Source organism: Palaemon carinicauda, chromosome 1 (genome assembly GCF_036898095.1).
Source record: "Palaemon carinicauda isolate YSFRI2023 chromosome 1, ASM3689809v2, whole genome shotgun sequence".
Taxonomy (NCBI): Eukaryota; Metazoa; Arthropoda; class Malacostraca; order Decapoda; family Palaemonidae; genus Palaemon; species Palaemon carinicauda.
In genome coordinates this window covers 279,393,889-279,416,174 of record NC_090725.1, presented here as the reverse complement: position 1 = coordinate 279,416,174, position 22,286 = coordinate 279,393,889, and the positions used below count along the sequence as shown (strand labels likewise).

Genomic DNA, 22,286 nt, shown 5'->3' with positions numbered 1-22,286 from the left:
CAGCCATCTTTTATAAGCTACTCCTTGAGGTTACACAAATACAATGCCTAATAGAAAATACATTGCACAATGAAACTATCGAAAATACAACAGTATGTAACATTTAGTTTTTATTTGGATGTGCTATTTAGAATGTTGGGAAAATCTTGTAAAAAAAAAATAGTTTTTCTAGGGATTTTTCTATAGCTTATGGAGAATTTGTCGTTCATTTGCCAGTTCAGTTGTCACACTGTCACAGTCACTTTGGCCGCTGTGGAGTGAGGACTTCTCCTGTGAACTTGAACTCTGGTTCTTTTTCGCCGGCTACTCCTACCAAACAACAAAATGTCCGCTTACAGTAGGTGAATTTTTTATCTTTGTGGATTAAGTAGATCATGTAAGTAGTGATGTGATAGTTTTTAGTTATCTGGACTTAAAGAAGTAGATAAAAACTGTGTGGCTGAAAAAATACATAGTTGAATTAGAACTCCCTTGATGTTTATTGGGGTGTAATGTGTTGCAAGTAAATTCCCTCACAATCCAGGCTGTAGGGTCCATGCAATAACAATTTTTAAGGTAGAATTTTACTTTAATTATTCCAACTGATCTAATTAAATAAAATTTCTGGTGTATATCTTTTGGTTTGGTGGTTTACCGGACTGAGATTAAGGATTTTATTATCAAGGATTTAATTAACTCCAGCAACCCCACTCAGGGTATGAGTCTTCCTTGTAATATCTGCAACCTCGCCATGCTTGTGAGCTAAGGATGTTAGGTTTAGGAGAGCCTATAGGTCTAAGTGCTGAATCATCAGTAGCCACTACCTGGCCCTAGTTTGGGTGGAGAGGCCCTTGGGCGCTGATCATATTTACAATATGGTCAGTCTCTAGGGCGTTGGCCTGCTAGCTAGGGCATTGTTACTCTCCATAGCCTTTAAAAACACCGTAAATGTGATCCTTTGATATCTAACCAAATGCAGGAACTGTTTCTTACTTTCTACGTTTTGTTTTTAAGCATTTCGGACCATGATTATTAGGGCGAAACACCCATTAATGTGTTTTTGGACCCCCCTAATGTAAATACAATTGTTGGGGAACTGGGGTTTTTCGGGTGGGAGGAAATAACAAGAACGTGTGATTCACACTATTAATGGTCAGAAATGCAAAATAAACACAAGATGAACTAGTTGGGAAAATATATGGTAGATATGATACTTTAATTTCTAGCCAAATACATGAACCATATATTTTTCCTACTTTCTATCTTGTGTTTTGAGCATTTCTGACTATCATTGGGGCAAACCACCCATTAATGAGTTTTTGGACCCCCGTATATAAAGACAATTATTGGGGGCTCTAGTGGGGGAACCGTGGTTTTTTATTTAGGGGGGAAGTCCAATAAACAAGTGATACGCAGCTAAAATAATGGTTAAAAATGCAAATTAAACACACGATGGAAAAATATATGGTTCATGTTAGTGGATGAAAAAAAATTTGGGTATTGTACTGTATTACAGGGCAATGTAACCTAGGGAAAAAACTAGTTTTTCCTGAAAAAAAAAAATCCCGCTCTTCAAAAATGACACTTGTTCCCATCGCAAATGAATAGTTTCAGAAATATATATATATATATATATCCTATGATAATGGGGGACCCCAACGGGAACTCGGGGTTTTGGGTGGGGAAAACATACTGGGGAGTCGGTATATATTGGTAAAACAACCCTTTTCTTCTCTATACATAACCTTCTTGGAGGTATAGTAGACCAATGAAAAAATACGGTATACTGGGCTGCCATTAGTAACATACTAACATTAGCAGAGTTTTTCATTTATTTTTTGACATTTTACGGGTCTGTTGTAGTCGCTCTCGTTCATTCGTATGTACATAGCAATTTTCGACCTTCTGCGCATAAACTCCCCTTCCACTTATAGGATTACTTCTATAACTCCTCCCCATTTTCCCCTACGTCATTTTAACCTCATCATTCAACTATTCGACTTCACCCACTTTATTCAAGTATTTTACTTGATTCTATTAAATTATTTTACTTGATTCAGTACAGTACAGTTATACCATTCCTTTTTTTGCAATACCCTCGTATACATATTACGTTTGACCCAAGAATTACGTTTTATTATCCAATATCTTATAAAATCACCCCATTTTATATTCCCATTAAATATTTATCATACACTCCATTTTATCTTGCTATACAGTATTACTTTCATACATTTTGTTGTTACTTTGTCACGCCCAGAGTTCATATAAATACTTGCTCTGGACAAGTTTCCCATTCTCTTCCATTCATGTTTACTCTCTAGAGTCCGTTGCTCTTCCATTAACCAATCACGAACACATACATATGGAAAGTTTGCATAAGGGGGTGGTTAATATTTCCCAACCCTCACCTTCCAACAAACCCTTTTCCGTGAAAACCTTTGTCCAAGTCGGGTCTTTGTTAGTTCAAGCAACGTCTTTTTGCGTATTTTACGATGGAAGTTTTAGAAACTTGTAACGACTGCAGTAATCAATACTTGAAAGTATTTTTAGTGAATTCCAATGTTGATAATTTTCTTAAATCTTGTAATGTAATAGCCCAACATTTACAGTGTTCAAGTGCAGTACTAAACTAAGACAAAGAAGTTAAGACTTTACAGACTCTGTCACAACACCCCGGTGACCCACAAGTTTCGTCGTCGTGGTCATAAGTCATTAATTTCTTTAATTTTCATGTGTTAGTTTTACCATTTTGTTAGTGTGCACAGCTCAACATTACCGCTTGCTAGTGCATACGAGCTTGATGTTTTATTTTCCTGCGAACGTAGGCGAGCCAGTGGAAGAACAAGACCCATTATATTTAGCGTTGCTAATGTTATCGTAACATTACTAATGTTAGCGTGCGCAGCACAGTACATACTAGCTTGATGTTTTATTTTCCTGTGAGCATAAGCGAGCCAGTGGCAGAACAAGAACCAATATATATAGTGTTGCCAATGTTATGAACTTCTAGGTTAGGTTAGGTGGGTTTGTTAGGTTCTGTACCCTTTTTGTACCTTTTTATATAGTGTACAGTGTATATGGAAAAATGCTTTAAAATAGACATGCTAATATCACTGTAGCATTGCTAACGTTAGCAATGACATCGTACCGCTGTGTAACATTGGTAACGTTGCTAATGTTAGCGTTCGCAGTACCTACGTGAGTGAAGTGACACGGAATTTGAACGTCATTATATTTAATAATTTTAACAGAATATATGTAACAAAAGACATTATATTTAAACAATTTAACAGAAAATATTTGTTTTCCTGTAGAAAGTAACGTGATTTAACCTGTTTTCACCTTCATTTCATCCGTAATAACAGCAACCAGTTCGACTACTTAAAGTTAGTCAAATTGGTTGTTCAGTTTGTTTGCGGTTGAAATGAAGATCAAATTCGGTCAAATCACGTTATTTACTACAGGAAAACATATTTTCTGCTCAAAATGAGAATCTCTAATACAGTAAAACTTTACCAAAAATCAATTCTCTGATTCACTTCACGGCCTTCTAATGGTTTTTGCTCCACCGTGGCTCGCTTCGCTCACAAGTAATCATAATCTCGCTACTCCTATGTTCTGGAAAGCGGTACATGGATGTGCTGTGCACACCAGCCCCGTGGGTCACTTTCGGAGGTTTTTTTTTTACTTTCTCATAAGCAGCAATAGCTATAGGCCACTCTGAATGCAAGGTGTTTTCATCGTAATTTATAGGTAACATGGATAAAATTTCACTAAATTTTGAAGGAAAAAAAAGTCGGGTAATGATTGTCATACAAAAAAACAAAAGTCCTTGCATTCGCAAACCCAAGCAATGCTTGCACAATGCCAATAACTCTCTATAAGTCTCCCAAATATAGATGAACTGTGGAGTTAGTGAAAAATACTTCACATTTTATTCAACTTATATGTGAGTTACGCCACAGCTCCTATTAAACATATCCTGTATAGAGAAAAATATAAAATTATCCAGCATTCATCCATTTCTTAATATAAAATTCCAGTTTTGCTCGTAAAGTATCATATGTTAACCAAATACACTTCTGATTTTAGTAATTGGGGAAAATCCGCATTTTTTTAAATTCTAGTTTTTTTTTTTTTTTTCTTAATCCAGATGTTATGATTGAAACCCCATATTTTTAAAGGGAAACAAATACAAGTACCTAACCTAAAATAATTTATGTATTGAACAGTGTTGTTAAGACATTGGAATTCAAATTATTAAAAAGATCTTTGCAAATACAATAATTTGAGTTCCATATACTATACTAGTGGTGGAAGCCTTTATTAATGAATTTAGTTTGTTCCAACACAGATACAAACCTTCGCTATTTATAGGGGGTATTACTTTCGGCAACGCTGAAAACCAACCAAGATGATTTTAGTGAGGGATAATTGCCCCATCCACTAGTTAGCGGGAGGGGGTTGGGGTAGACTAGCTACCCCGCTCACTCACACCTGTCGGTTGAGTAACCACTTTTGCTTTTGGCTTGGTAGAGTGCGGACGTGCCGTCTCTCCCGTTAAACAAACTGCCTTGTCTTTATTACTTTTCCTTTTTCTTTTGTGTGTATCGGTGTGTGTTTGGTTATTGTCCCGATATGCAGACATGTCCAGGGATTGAAGGCCACCGCTGCGGCACCTTCATGTTGTCCGTGGAGACGGACCCACATCCTTTGTGTCCGCCTTACCGGGGAACTCTGTGTTCGCAGGATAACACCTGTTCCGAGTGTAGGGAGTGGCCTGCCTCCCAGTGGGAGAGGTTTGCGCGTAAGAAGAAGTAGTCTAAACGCGAATCTTCCCTTTTGGGGTCTTTCTCGAAATCGAAGAAATTGTGGGCTTCTGCTTCCTCTACGCCCAAATCTCTGCCTAAAGCTAATCCTCGACCAGGCCCTTCCGGGGCACGGCCGAGCAGTAGCGCAGGGCTTGTGACTCCAGGTCAACCCTGTGGGATAGACGAAGGTGGTGGCTCCCCTAGTGAGTCGGCTCCTTCTCTTCGCCCAGTGAGCGCCTGTTCTTTTCCAGACCTTGTCTTATGGCCATCGCTGGGCGTCGATGGTCCCCCTACGAAGGAAGTTCTCCTCGAACTCCTCCGAAGGGCAGCAGAGAGAAGGCGGTCATGTTCCTCTGTGGAGGTCTATTCTCCTCTTCTGGGCGCAGGCACTGTTGCCCGTCAGTCAGGCTGAGAGTCTGGTTCCGACGTCGAGGAGTTAGCTAACCCACCAGGGGTGGTGGCAGGGCTCTCTCCAAGGCAAGCTTCCCCTTTGGGGGAACATATCTCTCGTTCGCGAGAGAAGATTGCCTCTGTGCATCGGCAATCTCCTTACGCTTTAGGTTCTCCTCCAGGGGCGGAAAGAGAACCTTGTTATATGCGTAGTTCTCCTTCGGGTGAACTCTCCTCCCCTGCGGAAAATTCTGTAGACCTTAATCAGTCTCCCCCTCGGGCGGAGTCTGTTGAACATTCCTCTCCGGAGGTTCGTTGAGTGGAGGGATGGGTAACCCCTCTCCACCCCGGACGTTCTCCTCCTCGGGCTGTAAGGAGACGTCTTTTTGAACGTGCTGGTTCTCCTCACATTGACCTTTCGGGGTCTCGTGATGATCACCCTTTGGGCTGGCGTGATCGTGAGCCTTCGGGTTCTCGTCATGTTGATCCTGCGGGTTCTCATAACAGCATGAGTCCTTCGGATCTCCGTCGCGCTGAACCTTTGGGCTCTCGCGACTTGAAACCATTGGGTTTCTGTTACGCTGAACCCTCGGACTCTCGTAACGACGGTAACGATGATTCTTCGGGATCTCGTGTCCGAGGAACCTCAGTTCCTCGTTACGTTGACCCTTCGGGGTCTCGTAACCTGAGTTACGCAGAACCCTTGGGCTCTCGTAACTTTAGTTACGCTAACACTTTGGTGTATCGTGACAGAGAAACTTCGGTTTCTCGTTGCGTTGATCCTAAGGGTTTGCGCAATACAGTTCACGCTGAACTTTCGGGTTCTCGGGGCCAGAGTTATTCTTTTTATGACGAGAGTTTTCAAACTCGTTGTGTTGATCGTTCGCGCTCACACAGCACAAGCTATCGTGAACCTTCGGGTGAGCGTAGCAGTGAGTTCTCTCACCAACCTGAGAGCTCTTGCGCGCAGGGCCAAATTGGCGCGCACAAACAAAATGGCGCACGGGTTAATCCTAGGGCGCGCCATATGCGCGAACATCCTGTTGCTCGCCATGCGTGTGAACATCCTTATGCGCGCCAGGTGCACGAACAACCTTGTGCGCCACCAGTGCGAAAAAGATGCGCGCACAAGCACCCTACCGCCTACCAACAGTTCGGCGCAAGAGCGCATGACCATCTTGGCACTCACAATCAGTCTCTCAAGCCCCTTAGGCCTCAACAGAGACAACAGTCGCCTGGGCGACCGACCCCAGACCTTATCCCTAAGGGTAGGCCTGTGCCAATCTTGTCTGTAGGGAAGCCTCCATCAGACAAGAGGGTTAGGAAACCTGCCCAGGTTCCTAAACCCAGGGATCAGTTCTTTCCTAAGGGCCTCCCCCTTAGTTCCTCAGGAGCCCGTGACCCCCCCTTGGCTTAGCACCTTGTAATGCGTCAAGCCATGAAAGGAGTCGTTCCCCACTCCCAGTCCTTAGGTGACACACCTAGGATCCCCTTATCGCCTCCTCTCTTCCCAGGGTCCTCTCCTCCCTCCGATCCTAGGAGGAGTTCAGGAGATCCCGCACAGGCAGGTCCTCCTGGCAAGGGGAGACGGTCATCCCCTCATAAAAGACCTCTGGAGGAGATTAGGCATGAACCTGAGGGTAGCCCCCTGCAGTTCAAGACGCCACAGGCCAGGCCAAAGGGGAAAAGGAAAAGGATTCGTTCTTCGCCCCCCAAGGAGGATAGTTACTTCCTATGGAGACTACCTCCGTCCTTCATCGGTCGAGATAGTGTCTGAGGCGGCACGACCTGCGACCGGACGGGACTCGCCCTGTACAGCAACGGACTTGCATTCCACCTGTAAGCCGACGGAGTCCTCTAGGCGCTTGGGGACAGAGGACCTCCGGCATCGTGGGAGGGAACCGAAGGATTGTTCTCCATCCCCAAATCCTCGGCCAGGCTTCCTTCCTCACTGCCTCCCAGGCAGCCGGAAGTGAGCACCTCCTCGGCAGTCTACCTATCCTCAGTCTACCTATCCTCAGTCTATCCATTTGACGACTTCGACTCACTCGGGGCTCCTATGGATGAGAGCTCGGACGTGGAAGGGCAGAGCGATCTCGAGGACGACACTCTGCCAGCAGCCGCTAACCCTAAGCTTACGGAGGATGAGAGGAAGGAGTCTGAACACACCTTCTGGCAGGTCCTAGCCTGCATTAGTTTCATCAATGGACTTCCAGATTCATCGGCAGCCCCTCTAGATGGAAAAGAAACGGTCCTTGACCAGTTCTATGGCACTCGGAAACCTCATAGGACCTGTGTAGCTTTGCCCTGGTCAAAGGGGTTGAAGAGTGCCAAACAGAAGGCAGCGATCCAGGCAACTGGGTCCACCTCCTCTCTCCGCTCCAACTCGTCCTCCAAGCTCCTACCACCTCTGTATGTGTTTCAGAGGAGGTACTATGAGATCCTCGGGGAATCTCTTCCAAAGCTGCCTCTTGACCACTCTATAGAGGCACACTCGAAGGCCACCCCCTTCGAGAAACTTACGGGACTTCCAGTCTCCTTTTCGGCCTCTGAAATCCTAAATCAGAAGGTGGCGAAGTACGCCATGCAGGCTACTTCGTGGCTGGATTTCTGGTTAGGATCCTTAGGACAACTGATGCAGTCTAAGGACCTGTCTCGGGAGTCCTCCAGGAAGTCTTTGGAGACTTTCCTATTGTCTGGCACTCAGGCCATCGAGTTCCTCTCCCACCAGGTAGTGAACCTTTGGGCCAACACTATCCTGAAGAGGAGAGATGCCGTCATAGGCAAGTTCCATAGACATCTGCCTCAGGCCGAAGTAGCGAGACTGAAAAATGCTCCTTTCGAGGGCAATTCTTTGTTCCATCCCGAGGATGCTGAGCGGGTGGCAGAGAGGTGGAGGAAGTCCAGTCAGAACTCCCTCATCCAAAAGGTCTTAACGGCTAGACCTTACCCCTCTCAGCCACAGCGGAATGCACAGCAAACCCTGCAGCCGAAAAGGGCTAGACCCAAACCAGCAGGGTATAAAGGGTGCAAAGCAGGCCTTTCACAGCGGGTAAGAAGGGATCTGGCCAAGGCCGGTCCCAATAAAACTGGCAATCCTCCCATTTGCCCACCTGTGGAGGGATGCCTGCAAAGCTGCTAGCAGAGGTGGCTTCACCACGGGGCCGAACCCTGGACGGTCGAGGTGATTCGTTCAGGGTATCTTATCCCGTTCACATGCTCTCTCCTCCACTGACTCGAGTGCCGATTCCATCGAACTCCTGTGCGAAGGGATCCGCACAGGAGTTTCCCCTTAGGGCAGAAGTCCAGTCCATGTTGGAGAAGGACGCTCTCCAGGAGGTCCTCGACGGGTCCCCAGGCTTCTACAGTCCACCCTTTCCTGTGAAAAAGGAGGCTGGAGACCAGTCATCGACATCTCGGCCCTGAACAGGTTTGTCGAACAGACACCTTTCAGGATGGAGATAGCTGACACGGTCAGACAAGCAATAAGACCCCAGGACTTCATTTGCACTCTAGATCTGAAGGACACATACTTCCAGATCCCAATTCACCCGTCTTCCAGGAAGTATCTGAGTTTCATGTTCAATCGGAAGCATTACCCTTCAGGGTACTGTGTTTCGGTGTCTCTACAGCACCCCAGGTATTCACGAGAGTATTCGCCCTAGTATCATCTTGGGCTCACAGAGTCTGCATCCGTCTCCTAAGATACTTGGACGACTGGCTGATTCTGGCAGACTCGGAGGCGGCCTTTCTCCGCCACTGAGACGAGCTTCTAAGGTTTTGCCAAGATCTGGGGATCGTGGTAAACCTTGAAGTCTCAACTGCTCCCCTCTCAAGAACTGGTATACCTAGGACTGGTATACCTAGGCATGGGATTAGACACCATAAGGCACAAAGCGTTTCCATCAGACGAAAGGATTTAGAGACAGGGAGATACCACACGTTTTCCTCAGTTGGTAAGAGCTCCCGGTGCAGTATTGGCTTCATCTGCTCGGTCACCTCTTTTCCCTTACCCAACTGGTCCCGAACAGTCTCTTCAGGATGAGATCCCTCCAGTGGCGACTAAAATTGTAGTGGAACCAACACTCCGATTCCCGGAATTACCTAGTCCACATAGGGCTAGAGGAACAATCGGACCTCAGGTGGTGGCTGGCGGAGCCGAACCTCTGCAAAGGGGTCGATCTTTTTTTTCGGATGCATCAAAAGAAGGTTGGGGGCTCACATGCTGCACCATTACATCTCCAGCCAATGGTCTGAATCAGAAAGCTACCAGCACATAAATCTCTTGGAGATGAGGGTAGCCTTTCTGGCCCTCAAAAAGTTCCACCAGGTCCTGGCGGGGCACTCCATGGTCATGAGCAACAGCACCACGGTAGTAGCTTATCTAAGCAAACAGGGTGGCGATTAAGAAAATCTTATGCATTTTGTTCCCATTTTAGGTGCACTGTTGTACCATCTGGAGAGGTAGTAATCATGCCCTGGTGAGGGCAGATGTGTGTGCGCATATCTAAGTATTTAGTCGTCATATTTGACTGGTCGCGTACGCAAGTGATAATTAATGTTTAATAGAAGAACGAAAGCATAAATTTGGAGAAGCTGACACAAAAGAAGTTACTTGATCAATTGGCTAAAACTCACACTTCATGCAATGGGAAATGTACCATGGAAAATTAAGTTGTTCTGTAATTAACATACAAACCTTAGCTATTTACATGGGGTAATTACTTCGGCGTAGCTGAATGACGAGCCATAAGAATTTTAACGAGGGTTTGCTACCCCACCGCTAGTTAGCGGGGTTAGGGAGGGGTAGCTAAACCACCCCCCCCCCCCCCCTCACACACACACCGGTGAATGCTTCACTTTACTTTTGCTCGGGCAGAGAACAGACCTGTCTGGTCTCTCCCTCGCTTTGACTGCCATATTTAATCTGTTATTGATTTTTCTTTTCCAGTGTGTTTGAAGTTGGCCTCTACTGACTATGCGTACATGCCCTGGACTTCCCGGCCGCCCTTGTGGGACCTTTATGTCTGCGGTCGACACCGATCCCCACACCTTGTGTCCTCACTGTAGGGGCCAACGTTGTGATAGCGGTAATGTATGTATCGAATGTAGGGAGTGGTCTACCTCCTGGTGGGAGAGGTTTGCCTGGCGCTGGAAGAAAAAGTCTAAAAGGGATCTTTCTCCTTCAGAGGCTTCTTTGAAGAGAGAAAATTCTAAGACTACTACTTCCGTAGCCCTTTCCTCCTCCGAAGCTCCCCCTCGAGCGGTCTCTTCCGAGAGGCCGGCGAGTGGTAGCGTAGACCGTACTGCTGTTGACTGATTCCGGGGTGCGGGAGAGGTGGTTGCCTCCCATAGCGAGGCGGCTGCCCCTCCTCCCCCGGTGGAGGATATGAATATTGATTTACCTGTGAATAATCATGATTTGTTGCAGCTTTGGGCTTCCTTGGGGCTTCAGGGTTCGCCCTCCAGGGAAGCTCTGTTTGACATGATCAAACTTGGTGCAGCTGTCAAACAATTGCCAACTACAGCGGTGATAGATCCTCTTGTCTGTTGTTGACGTTGTTGTGACGGAGGCATCTCGTGGGTCTAGTCAAACCCCCGTTTCTGTTGCTGAGATAGCTGAAGGCTTAGATTCCCCCTCCGAACACCTTTTGAGGGAGGATCCAAGTCCTACGGGGTCTCCTGCCGTTGATTCTCCCCCACGGGGGAGTTCACTCACTGAGACTCCTCTTCGGAGGCCCTATGATGGTCAGCCTGCTGACCCCACTGCCCCTCGTGGGCATATAAGGCGGAAGGCTCATCCTCCCCTTCGCCGTATAGGCCTTCCTTCTCCTCATAAGGGAGTTAGGAGGCACCTCTTCGGCTCGTCGTCACCACAGTCCTCTGCGGAGGAGACGACGCGCCGTTCGCCTATCCTGCCAGCTACCACCTTAGACCTCTTCGGGGATCGTTCGCGATCCCGTCGGATGATGGTCGTCCTTCGGGACCCTGTGACCAGTCTCCCTCCAGACCTGCTGACCTGCCGTCACCCTTCAAGGATGCCGATGCGAGTTACGCGCCACCTGATCCTGCCACTGCGCAGGCACCGGGTCCTTCGGGGCTTAAGGGCCTTGAGCGCAGATCTGCGCCTCTTGCCCTCAAGCGCCAGGTTCAACCTGCGCGCCCTCATGCTGCTGCTGCTGTTCCAGTTTTAGCGCCACAGTGCTCACCTACGCACGTGCGTGACCCTGTTCCTGTTACGCGTCAGGTTTCCCCTGCGCGCCCACATCCTTCTGGGCCCCGGCGCCCGCCAGCAGTTCCTGATCCAGCGCCCACCTGGGCCCCCAGCATTTCCCGGTTCCTGCCTCGTCGCGCGCAGTTCAAGAGGGTCCTACATTAGCGCACAGGTGCTCACAGGTACCTCTGGACTCGCAGCGAGTGTCTGGAGTTAGGCGCAAAGCACGCCCATCACGCGCAGTTCCAGTTACAGTGCACACGTGCTCGCCAGTGCGCTTCTACTTCACAGCGCGCAGTTAAGGAGGTGCCTAAGCTAGTGCACGGGCGCTCGCAGGCACCCCTGGACTCCTTCCAGACTGCGCGATCCTGCACGCGTTCAAACCGCGCGCGACGCTCCGGTTGCGCGTCAGGTTCCAGTTCCTCTCAAGGCGCCTCATGCAACCCTCCAGCGCACACCCGTGCGCCCTAATCCAACCGCGCCCCCTGCTCGTCCACCGCAGCAGCGCACACCAGCGCGCCCACAGGTTAATATGCCTGTTCTCTCGGATCAGCGCCCACCTACGCTCCAGCGCGCGAACCCACCCTCGCGCTATCCTGAACCTGCGCTCGCGTGCTCTTGCCCGGTTTTTTTTTTTTCCGGATACGTGCTCATGCGCCACTGCCCTTTCACGCCCGTCAGTGCCGCATCAGGATGCTACGCGCCCTCGTAACCGGCCTCTTCACATTCCAGCTCCTGCGCGCCACACGCCCTCGCCATCTCCTACGCGCGCCCACGCGTCCGCTCCATCTCCTGCGCGACACCGCGCCTACACGCCCGCACCATCTGCGCGCCATCGCGCTCACGCGCCTTTGGCCTCGCGCCCGCTCCACCATCCTCTCACGCCAGCACCCATGCGCGAGAGCGAGATTCCTGTGACACGCGATCCTGGTCAGGTCCCATCACGCGACCTCCAGTGTGAGCGTCGCCAGGCGGATAGGTCATCGTCTCGTTCCTCTCCCCGCAAGCGCAGAACAGCGCGCTCACAAGAGGAGGGGCGGTTCCCGGACAGGTCTAAGGACACTTTTGTTTCAGCTTCTCAGGCGAACCCGCATTTGTCGACTCCTCCAAGGGATCGAACGATCCCCTTCCCTCCAGAGGGAGTGTCCGACAGCGCGACTGTCAGCCAGCAACCCTGGTCTGGGACCCTGGTCAGAACTCTTGGCAGGCTATGAAGCCCGTCCTCTCTGACGTGGGTCACAAATCAGTGGCGGCTTCCTCCCCCCTGAAGAGGAAGAGAGGAGTCCCTCCCCTGGAAACTCCTCCAAGGACTATTCTGTCTCCTCACAGATTCTTACGCAAGGCTCCTTCCCCCCCAGACTTTCTCTCCCTCCCCTGCGGATGAGGATTACCCATCCTCAGGAGAGTCGGACGAGCCGGACCGTTCCCCCATCGCACCAATGGGGGAAACTACGCCTCTCCCTGAGAAGTCTTCTCGTGCAGGGCGGAAAAGAGCCTGCTCCCATCGTTACTCGAGTCCTGTATCCCTCCCAGGAAGGAACCGAAGGACTCTTAAGACGTTCCCCAAGTCGTCATCTAGGATCAGACAGGAGCCAGCTAGACCTTCCGAGGATGTCCACGTGTCCCCCCAGGAAGAGCCACTGGGGACAGGAGACTTTGCTGCTAGTCCTTCAGGAGGAGAGCACCAAGAGTCAGAACACGCTTTTTGGCAAGTCCTGACCCTCATGAGGAACCTCAACGGGATTCCAGACCCAGAGATTCCTCCTCGTGAGACCGTGTCTGTGGCACCCAGAAACCCTCTAGGGCCAGTGCAGCTTTGCCCTGGTCTCAGGGGATGAAGAGTGCCAGGGACAAGGTCGAGGGCCAGGTCTCTGAGCTTGCCTCCTCCAGTAGATCCAGCACCGGTAACAAGCTCCTCCCTCCTCCTTGAGTCCATCAGAGGAGGTACTTTGAGATCCTTGGGGAGTCTTGTTTGGGTCTTCCTATTCACCACTCCGTGGAAGAACTCACCGGGGAGTCCCTCTAGAGAGAGACTCCAACCGGCATGTGTCCTGCTCAGCCACCGAGATCCTAAGCCAGGAGAAGGTCGCTAAGTGTGCCATGCATGCAACTTCGTGGCTTGACATCTGGCTGTGGTCTCTGGGCATCCTGGTGCGGTCTGAGGACCTGTCCAAAGAAAGCACCAGGAAGGCACTGGAGACTTTCTTGCTCTCAGGCACGCGGACCATTGAGTTTCTGGCCCACCAAGTCTCGAACTTGTGGGCCAATACGATTCTCAAACTACGGGACGCAGTGGCCGAGAGATTCCACCAGAAGGTTCCCTGTTCGGATGTTAGCAGTCTCGCACACTTCCGTGCTCGGTAAGAGTTTGTTTGAGCCTAAGGACGTGGAGCTTACCGCTGAGAGGTGGAGGAAGTCCAATCAGGATTCCCTCATCCATAGGGCCCTGACATAGAGGCCCTACAAACCTCCAGCGACCCAACAGCCCCGTCCGGCTGAGGACACAAAGACGACGACTGCAGCAAAGCCGAAGGTGTCTAAGCCCTTTCCTGCCAAGAGCAGAAGGAGCAAGAAGTCCTCCAGGGGAGGCAAGAACCCTTGAGGAAACGGCCGAGGCCGTAAACGCTAGGGTTGGCAGTCCCCCTGCATGTCCACCAGTGGGGGGGATGCCTACAAAGTTGCGTGGCAAGGTGGCAGCAACTCGGGGCAGATACCTGGACGATTTCCGTAATCGCTCAGGGTTATCGCGACCCATTCACAGCTTCTCTACCTCCCTTGACAGCGAATCCAGTGTCGTTGAGCTCTCTTGCCATAGGATCGGCAAGAGGGCAAGCTCTTTGGGCAGAAGTCCAGACAGTGTTGAAGAAGGATGCTCTCCAGGAGGTTGTAGATGGGTCCCCAGGCTTCTACAGTCGACTCTTTCTTGTAAGAAAGGCATCTGGAGGCTGGAGACCAGTCATCGACCTTTCAACCCTGAACCAGTTTGTCAAACAGACTCCGTTCAGTATGGAGACGGCAGACACGGTCAGACTTGCAGTGAGACCACAAGACTTCATGTGTACACTGGACCTGAAGGACGCGTACTTCCAGATCCCAGTCCATCCGTCTTCAAGGAAGTACCTAAGATTTTGCCTTGACAAGATCTACCAGTTCAAGGTGCTGTGTTTGTCTCTCCACAGCCCCTCAGGTGTTCACCAGTGTGTTCCCCCTGATATCTTCGTGGGCTCACAGGATCGGCATCCGTCTCCTTCGTTATCTGGACGACTGGCTGATCCTAGCGAACTCTGAGGCAACCCTTCTTCGCCACCGAGACGAGCTCCTCGAAGTTTGCCAGGATCTAGGGATCATGGTAAATCTCAAGAAGTCCTCTCTGCAGCCCTCTCAGAAACTGGTATATCTAGGCATGGTCATAGACACCAATCTCCACAAAGCCTTCCCATCAGACGACAGGATAGCAAGGCTAAGGAAGGTCGCGAGGCCTTTCCTCAATCGAGAAGAACTCCCAGCCCAGACGTGGCTGCGTCTCCTCGGCCACCTCTCCTCCTTGGCCCGTCTCGTTCCCAACAGTCGCCTCAGAATGAGATCTCTCCAGTGGCGACTCAAGTCCCGGTGGAATCAAGGTCACGATTCCCCGGATACTTTGGTCCCCGTGGGTCCTGCGGAACGGACGGACCTCCAGTGTTGGGTGGCGGACGAGAACCTACGAAAGGGAGTGGATCTTCTCGTCCTTCCCCCGAATTTGATGATGTTCTCGGATGCATCAAAGAAAGGGGGGCCCACGTTCTGAACCACAGGACCTCAGGCCTGTGGTCAGAATCAGAAAAGTGCCTTCACTTAAACCTGCTAGAAATGAAGGCCATGTTCCTGGCACTTCAGAAGTTCCACCAAGTCCTGGCGGGCCACTCCGTGGTGGTGATGAGCGACAACACCACAGTGGTGGCTTATATCAACAAGCAGGGAGGTACCTTTTCAGAACAACTATCCCATCTTGCAATAGAGATTCTGAGATGGTCCGAAGTCCACTCGATCGCACTAGCGGCTCGCTTCATTCCAGGCAAAAGGAATGTACTCGCCGACAATCTGAGCAGAGCGACGCAGATAGTGAGTACCGAGTGGTCTTTGGATCCTCAAGTAGCCAACAAAGTCCTGACTTTGTGGGGTTCCCCAACGGTGGATCTGTTCGCTACAGCGCTGAACTTAAAGCTCCCGCTGTACTGCTCCCCGGTCCCAAATCCCAAGGCGCTCTGGCAGGATGCCTTCCAACAACGGTGGGACAACGTCTGTGTACGCCTTTCCCCCGTTCTGTTTGATGAGGAGGGTGCTCAACAAGACCAGAATATCGGTCAATCTTTCATTGACCCTGATAGCTCCGCTATGGCATCACTCAGAATGGTTCCAGGACCTTCTGCAACTCCTCACGTAGGTTCCGAGAGAACTCCCTCCACGTCACAAGCTACTCAAACAACCACACGCCAACATCTTCCACAAAGCCGTAGCTTCGCTTCGACTTCATGCCTGGAGACTATCCAGCATTTCCTCACGGAGAGAGGATTTTCGTAACAAGTTGCGAACAGGATGTCTGGTCACCTGCGCAAGTCATCCGCAGGGGTCTACCAGGCGAAGTGGCGAGTCTTCTGTGGTTGGTGTCGTGGAAGAGGTATTTCTCCCCTCGATGCCACTATTCCAGCAATAGCGGAGTTCCTCGTGTATTTGCGGGAGGAAATGCGCCCTTCAGTCTCGGCAGTGAAAGGCTATTGCTCGGCCTTAAGTCTTGCCTTCAGGCTTAAAGGAATGGACATTTCTTCCTCGCTGGAACTTTCCCTTCTCATACGGAGTTATGAACTTACCTGCCCTCAGTCGGAGGTGAGACCTCCTCCATGGAACGTGGTTTGAGTTCTCAGGTCTCTGAAGAGACCTCCCTACGAACCATTACGCCAGGCTTCAGATCGCCACCTTACCTGGAAGACGGTTTTCCTGCTAGCATTGGCCTCGGCCAAGCGAGTGGGTGAACTACATGGTCTCTCGTACGACATCGCCCATTCAAGGGGATGGGGGGAGGTAACGTTCAGGTTCGTCCCTGAGTTTGTTGTCAAGACTCAGAATCCGGGAGTGCCAGACCCTAGGTTCGACTCTTTCCAGGTTTCGAGTCTGTTCTGTAACAGATGACCCAGACCATCTCCTCCTGTGTCCAGTGAGGAGTCTGAGGTTGTATCTTAAAAGAACAGCTGCAGTTCATCCCCGGATGCGAGCCCTGTTCGTGAGCACCGGGAAGATGAAGAGGAGGGTCACCAGGAATACTATCTCTGCCTGGATTCGCAAGGTAATACATCTGGCCTTGAATCCTGACCCTTCTCAGTCACGTCGCCCTAGAGCGCATGATGTCAGGGTCATAGCTACGTCCCTGGCCTTTAAGAAGAATTATTCAGTGATGCAGGTCCTTCAAGCTGGGGTGTGGAAGAGTCAGACCACCTTCACGGCCCACTACCTGCAAGACGTGACACACCGGAGGCTCTATACGTTCTCTATCGGCCCTGTGGTGGCTGCATAACAGCTGGTCTAACCTCAGCCTCCTTAATGGACAAGTAGCAGAAGGTTGAGGGCATTATTACCCGGTTTTAGTCTGCGTGAATGAAAAGATATGTCTGCCCCTTATTCTTTTCTTCATCCTCTCCTCCCTTGGAGAAAGCAGCATCCAGAGTTCTCTGCACAGCTGACCTCGAACCACTCCAGGTAAACCATGCTCCCTTGTGTTCCTAGTATTAAGTGTAATACTGTCATGTCCCCATACCCTGACGAGATGGTATTGGGAGAGTCCTAGCCTAGATTTCCATCTGAAGAACTCCTGGTCAACTTCCTTGTACGAGTCACTTTCCACCTTCACACAGCTTATGTAGGCCGCAGCAGTTTCACAGCATGCTAGCGAGGAGCAGGGACTCCTTATTTCTTGAGTACTTACACACTCGAATATGGAGTCCCCGGGCAAGCCAAAGCCAGTATGGCAGGGACTTACCTCCCTACCTAAGGGTTGAGTCACCCCATATAAATAGCATGGTTTGTATTTCAGTTACGGAACAAATGACAAATTCGTAGATAATTTGTATTTTTCCTAACTATACAAACCTTAGCTATTTACACATATTTGCCCGCCAGCCCTGTCCCCCGGGATAAGTTCTATCTCTAAGCAAAGTAAAGCATTCACTGGTGTGTGTGTGAGGGGGAGGCTAGCTCCCCCCCCCCCCCCCGCTAACTAGCGGCGGGGTAGTAAACCCCCGTTAAAATTCTTATGGTTCGTCATTCAGCTACGCCGAAGTAATTATCCCATGTAAATAGCTAAGGTTTGTATAGTTAGGAAAAATACAAATTATCTACGAATTTGTCATATTTGGTTTCTGTTACACCCTTGGGAAACATTTATTGACTTTCAATTGTGTTTTTTTTTTTTTTTTCAATTTTCAAGTGCCTATTATGATGTAACAGAACAATGCATATACAAGCAAAACTGCTTTTGTTAATTCTTTGACCAGATAATAATTATTTTGTTTAAAGCAACGTTGTAGATCTATTTGTGTTGATATTAAGATATTTTCTAAGTAGATATTCCAACACTGATAAAGCAGTAACATATCTAGTGTAATTTTATTGAGCCAAGATGAGATAAAGAAAGATCAAACTGTTTACACACTTGCAATGGATATGGTTTAAGACATAAACTAGCGTAGACATTTACAGTTTTAACTTTTTCTTATGTTTTAAATTATTTAATTCAATCACTTATATTTTTTACTGTAATTCTAGCAGTCTATTGCTTTTAGAGGCGTAAGTTATATATAATTAGCGATTTGAATATATAATGATATATGATTAGGGCATGTTACGGAATGATAATCTGGTAAGACACAAAGTAAAGTTGCCATTATGGATGTTGGACTTTATTAACATTTCGTGTTTACAGCAGGTGTATAGGATTAGGTTGCTAGCCCCTCACCATATCCCAAGGTTTCTGACTTGTGTATTTTTCAAGGGTCAGCATGCCCATCATCAAAAATGAAGGTGACGTGACACTACAGCAGGGGGGGTCCTCTTGCTCCTCAAAGAATATTTCAACTCTACTCTGCTGTCTGGAATGCCCAGGTCATATGCCAGTACATGTTATGTACAGCCTTATGCTTGTTTGGTCATACCTCACTGCCATTACATGTGATGTGCACATTTATGCTTGTTTGACCACCGCACTGCCATTACAGGTACAGTAAATAGCCTAGTCCTCATTTTGTAGTCCCTCTTATCCTTAGCTGTACTATATCCCCTTTTTTACTTAATACATGACTTCTGTTTCTGCTTCTCTTTAAATCTTCCTGTCTAACCTCTTAATATTTGCCTTATAGGGCATTGGTATTTGGGGGATATGTTTAGTTCTTGTTGCACCCCATCTTATAACTCTACCCCCCGAGTCATTAGCAGCTATTGGCTGGCCCTCCCTGGTCTTAGCTTGGATAGGGGTCTTGGGCACTTGTCATATACATGTATGTTCAGTCTCTAGGGCATTGTCATATCCCTTGTTGCTGCCATTAATGAGTGCAATTTGAAACCTTTAAAGTATCAAAAAAAAAAAAAAATCTAGCAGCACCAGATGAAAAAAAAATGGGGGAGGGGGAGATAGACAAATGGCACCTCGGCTTTCCTGTCAGAAAACGCCAAGTATTACTGTCATGGATGTGATTTTATTTTATTTAGCCTCTTATTGAACAGACTCCACAAAATTGGCTGGTGTACACTATCAAAGGCTTTATCGTAGTCCACAAATGTCGTCATAAGTGGATTTCTATATTCTACACATATTGTACATGTCTTAACAACTTCTACCAAATTTGGTCAGGACAACTTCTACCGTTCCTAAATCGAGCTTGTTCAACTTTTTATCAACCTTTCTCTATAGTCTTTGAAATAAGCATACTATATATTTTCATGACAACTGATGTAAGTGTGATGCCTCTAATTATTGCAATCGGTCAGATCTCCTTCTTTGCTATTTTCACCAACATTCCCAACTCCCATTCATTAGGTTTTGCCTCTTCACACCACATTCTATAAAATAATCTTGTAAGTATTTCGGGAGTCTTTTCATTTTCCGTCAATATCGTCTCGGTAGTTATTCCGCCAATATCGTCTCGGTAGTTATTCCATCAGATCCCTGGGCTTTCCATCTCTCTGAGATTTTTAAGGATTGTTTCGACTACAAACACGAAGTTATTCGTGGGCACATCAAGGTTTTTATCAGCTTCAGATATATCAATCAAATTATTCCTTTCATATCTCCTTTTCATGACCTCGCTAAAGTTTTCCATCCAACGTTGCCATTCTTTATCTTCTGTTATAACGTCTTTTTTTTCTGTACAGATTTAGTTAATAATTCTGAGAGCAATTCTTACACCATATCCACTCCCTTACTTCGTAGCTTTGTCAGCCTCATCTTCTTTCCTGTCTAAATATTCTCTCCAGTCATTTTAGCTTTTCTTTTGACCTCTCTATCAATACTGCAGTACAGAACTTAGCATGCTCTACCTTGTAATTTTCACTGCTTCCTCAAAATCTTAAAACAATTAATTTCAGTCTTTGTCTCTTTTATAGTATCCCAAGTATCATTTGATATCCATGGCTTTCTCCTTGTAACTGCATGTCCCAGAACTTCACTAATAACTGACTGAAATAATTATGTTCTTAATATCATACCATTCTTCATTAATTATCTGCTCCTCTTCTCTTAAAGTCTGAGACTGCCAATCGATTCTTACATTCAATTGCAAAGATTTCTCTGCTCATCCTCTAGAAACTTAGTTATATCAAACATAGGTATTCTATTGACATTTCTGTTTGGTTCTTTCAGTTTTAATTTCAGTGTGGCAATGAGGAGCTGATGATCACTACCAATATCTGCACCTCTATTGCTGCTTATATTTCTCGGTCCTTCTCTTTTTATTCATGGCTCTGTTATTGATTTGATTTTTGTAATTGCCACATGGTAAAGTCCATTTTTATTTGTGGATGTTCTGCTGGAAAAGTACCTCCAATAAGTTAATTTGTTGAAAGAAATCTTATAAAATGTGCTTAATTTTCATTTGCAACTTTGCCAAGTCCCTCAACACCTATCGCAATCATCCACTCAGTTAATGCATTTTACGCTCCTGGTGTCATCATTCCTACCCCTTCTCTTCCAAATCCATATGTTCTTCCTGAATAGATATATATATTGCCTTGGTCTAAGATATCCTTACCAATTCCTTTACAAAGTGTTTCACTTAGGGACAAGATATCCGAACTATACACAGATATTTTAATAATGTCAACAATTAACCTTACACGATAAAGAACCTTATAACATTTGTACATCTGGAAGAGTAGCATCTCTAGCATAAAGTAACACAACACCTATGTTACTACGACGAAAGGGTTTGCATGGAACACTGCTAAATAAAGGAGAATGAATGTGAATCAGTACTGTTCAAAAGGATATGTTCAGGGTAAATACATGGCATTTGTAACGAATAACAATTACCTATGCGGTCAAAAGAGAGAGAGAGAGAAGTAAATGTTCAAGTAGTTTTTTGATTTTATAAAACATGTCATAGCCTATTGCTGTTTTCTTGATATTAGGGATCTCAGCATTGCATGAGCCACTAGTCATTATGTATCCATTAGCCTAACATTCTTTGAGCAGAATTATGAATGATATCGAATGGTTAGGGTGATTTTGGTCTTATAGTTAATTCAATGCATCCTCCAATTTTCAAGCTTCAACGATGCCAGATGTAAAAAGTGTTTTAATTAATTAATTTCAATTGGTTCTCACACTTCTTCATGGAATATTCCTTGCCAAATAGTTGATGGTGGATCTGGTATTTCATAAATTAAAGATTATTTTCACCTTCATATTCTAGTTTTACTTAAATGGAAATGCATTTTAATTGATGTAAGTTGTTTACTTGCCAGAATCATCTACTCACTACTTAAAACAAGATAAACACGGTATTAAACACAAGCTCTATCACGTCTTTGGATAATTTTTTTTTTATTCCTATGTGGATACAAACATGAGTAATTTATATGGGGTTACTACTAATAATTTTTTCTACAACTGGCCAATTCAAAATTTGGTTGATTGTATCATGCACCGTGCTGGGTAAACGCACCACATTTGCAAGGAGCAAGCGGGAGGTTGCTCACAGCGTCTCCCCACAACACTGTTGGTTGGAAAGTGAAGAAGTTGTTCTCTCTTCCTCGCTACAATCAAGCCTTTCACATTAATTTTGTATACTCTTTTAGTGTTTAGGTCTCTTGACTTGTATTTTTTCTTAATTCCCAGTCATTTGAGTGACTATTCATTAACTGTGAGTTACGAGTGAGTGCTTATGTCCAGTAAATCTTGGTATTTATATTTTTGCCAAGGACATAATATTGACTATTGTGGTGTCCTTATGAGCTGGGCGGACATAGACATGCACCCTGTGTCCCTCTTGCCTAGGCAAGAGATGTTCAAGAGAACCTCCATATAAACACAGTTTGGAATGAACTCTCTCCCAATGTCATGTTTTTTAAACTTTTCATTAACTTTTGCTCATATCTTTCTGCACAGACCTTCAACAGTTGAATTTTTACTTTTTTAGGTCATAGTTGTTCTGACACCAGTCTAAAGTCATACTTCATGGTTTCTAGGTTTTTCAACAATTTAATGTGAAGCAAAGAGTGCAGCTGACCTGAGGTGGGGTCAGGGATTGGATCATTCATATGAAGAGAATAAGTAGTAGTTTTGGAAAGAAGTGAAGTGAGTAAGGAAGGCTTGCTCAAGAATTGAAGACAGTGAAAGATGGAAATGGAAGGTTGTTAAAAGGAGA

General features: G+C 46.9%; 1 long non-coding RNA gene across 2 annotated transcripts in view; it reads left to right on the top strand.

Moving 5' to 3' along the window:
• Positions 1-320: 320 nt before the first annotated feature.
• LOC137657181 (uncharacterized) overlaps positions 321-22,286 on the top strand; it is a 32,260-nt gene continuing 10,294 nt past the window's right edge. Inside the window, exons 1-2 of one of the 2 annotated variants that reach the window (XR_011047134.1) lie at positions 321-337; positions 18,419-18,641. This is a non-coding gene — a long non-coding RNA (uncharacterized lncRNA). Of the gene's footprint in view, positions 338-357; positions 377-18,418; positions 18,642-22,286 lie in introns of those variants that run through there. The other variant, XR_011047135.1, reaches the window with a different exon arrangement.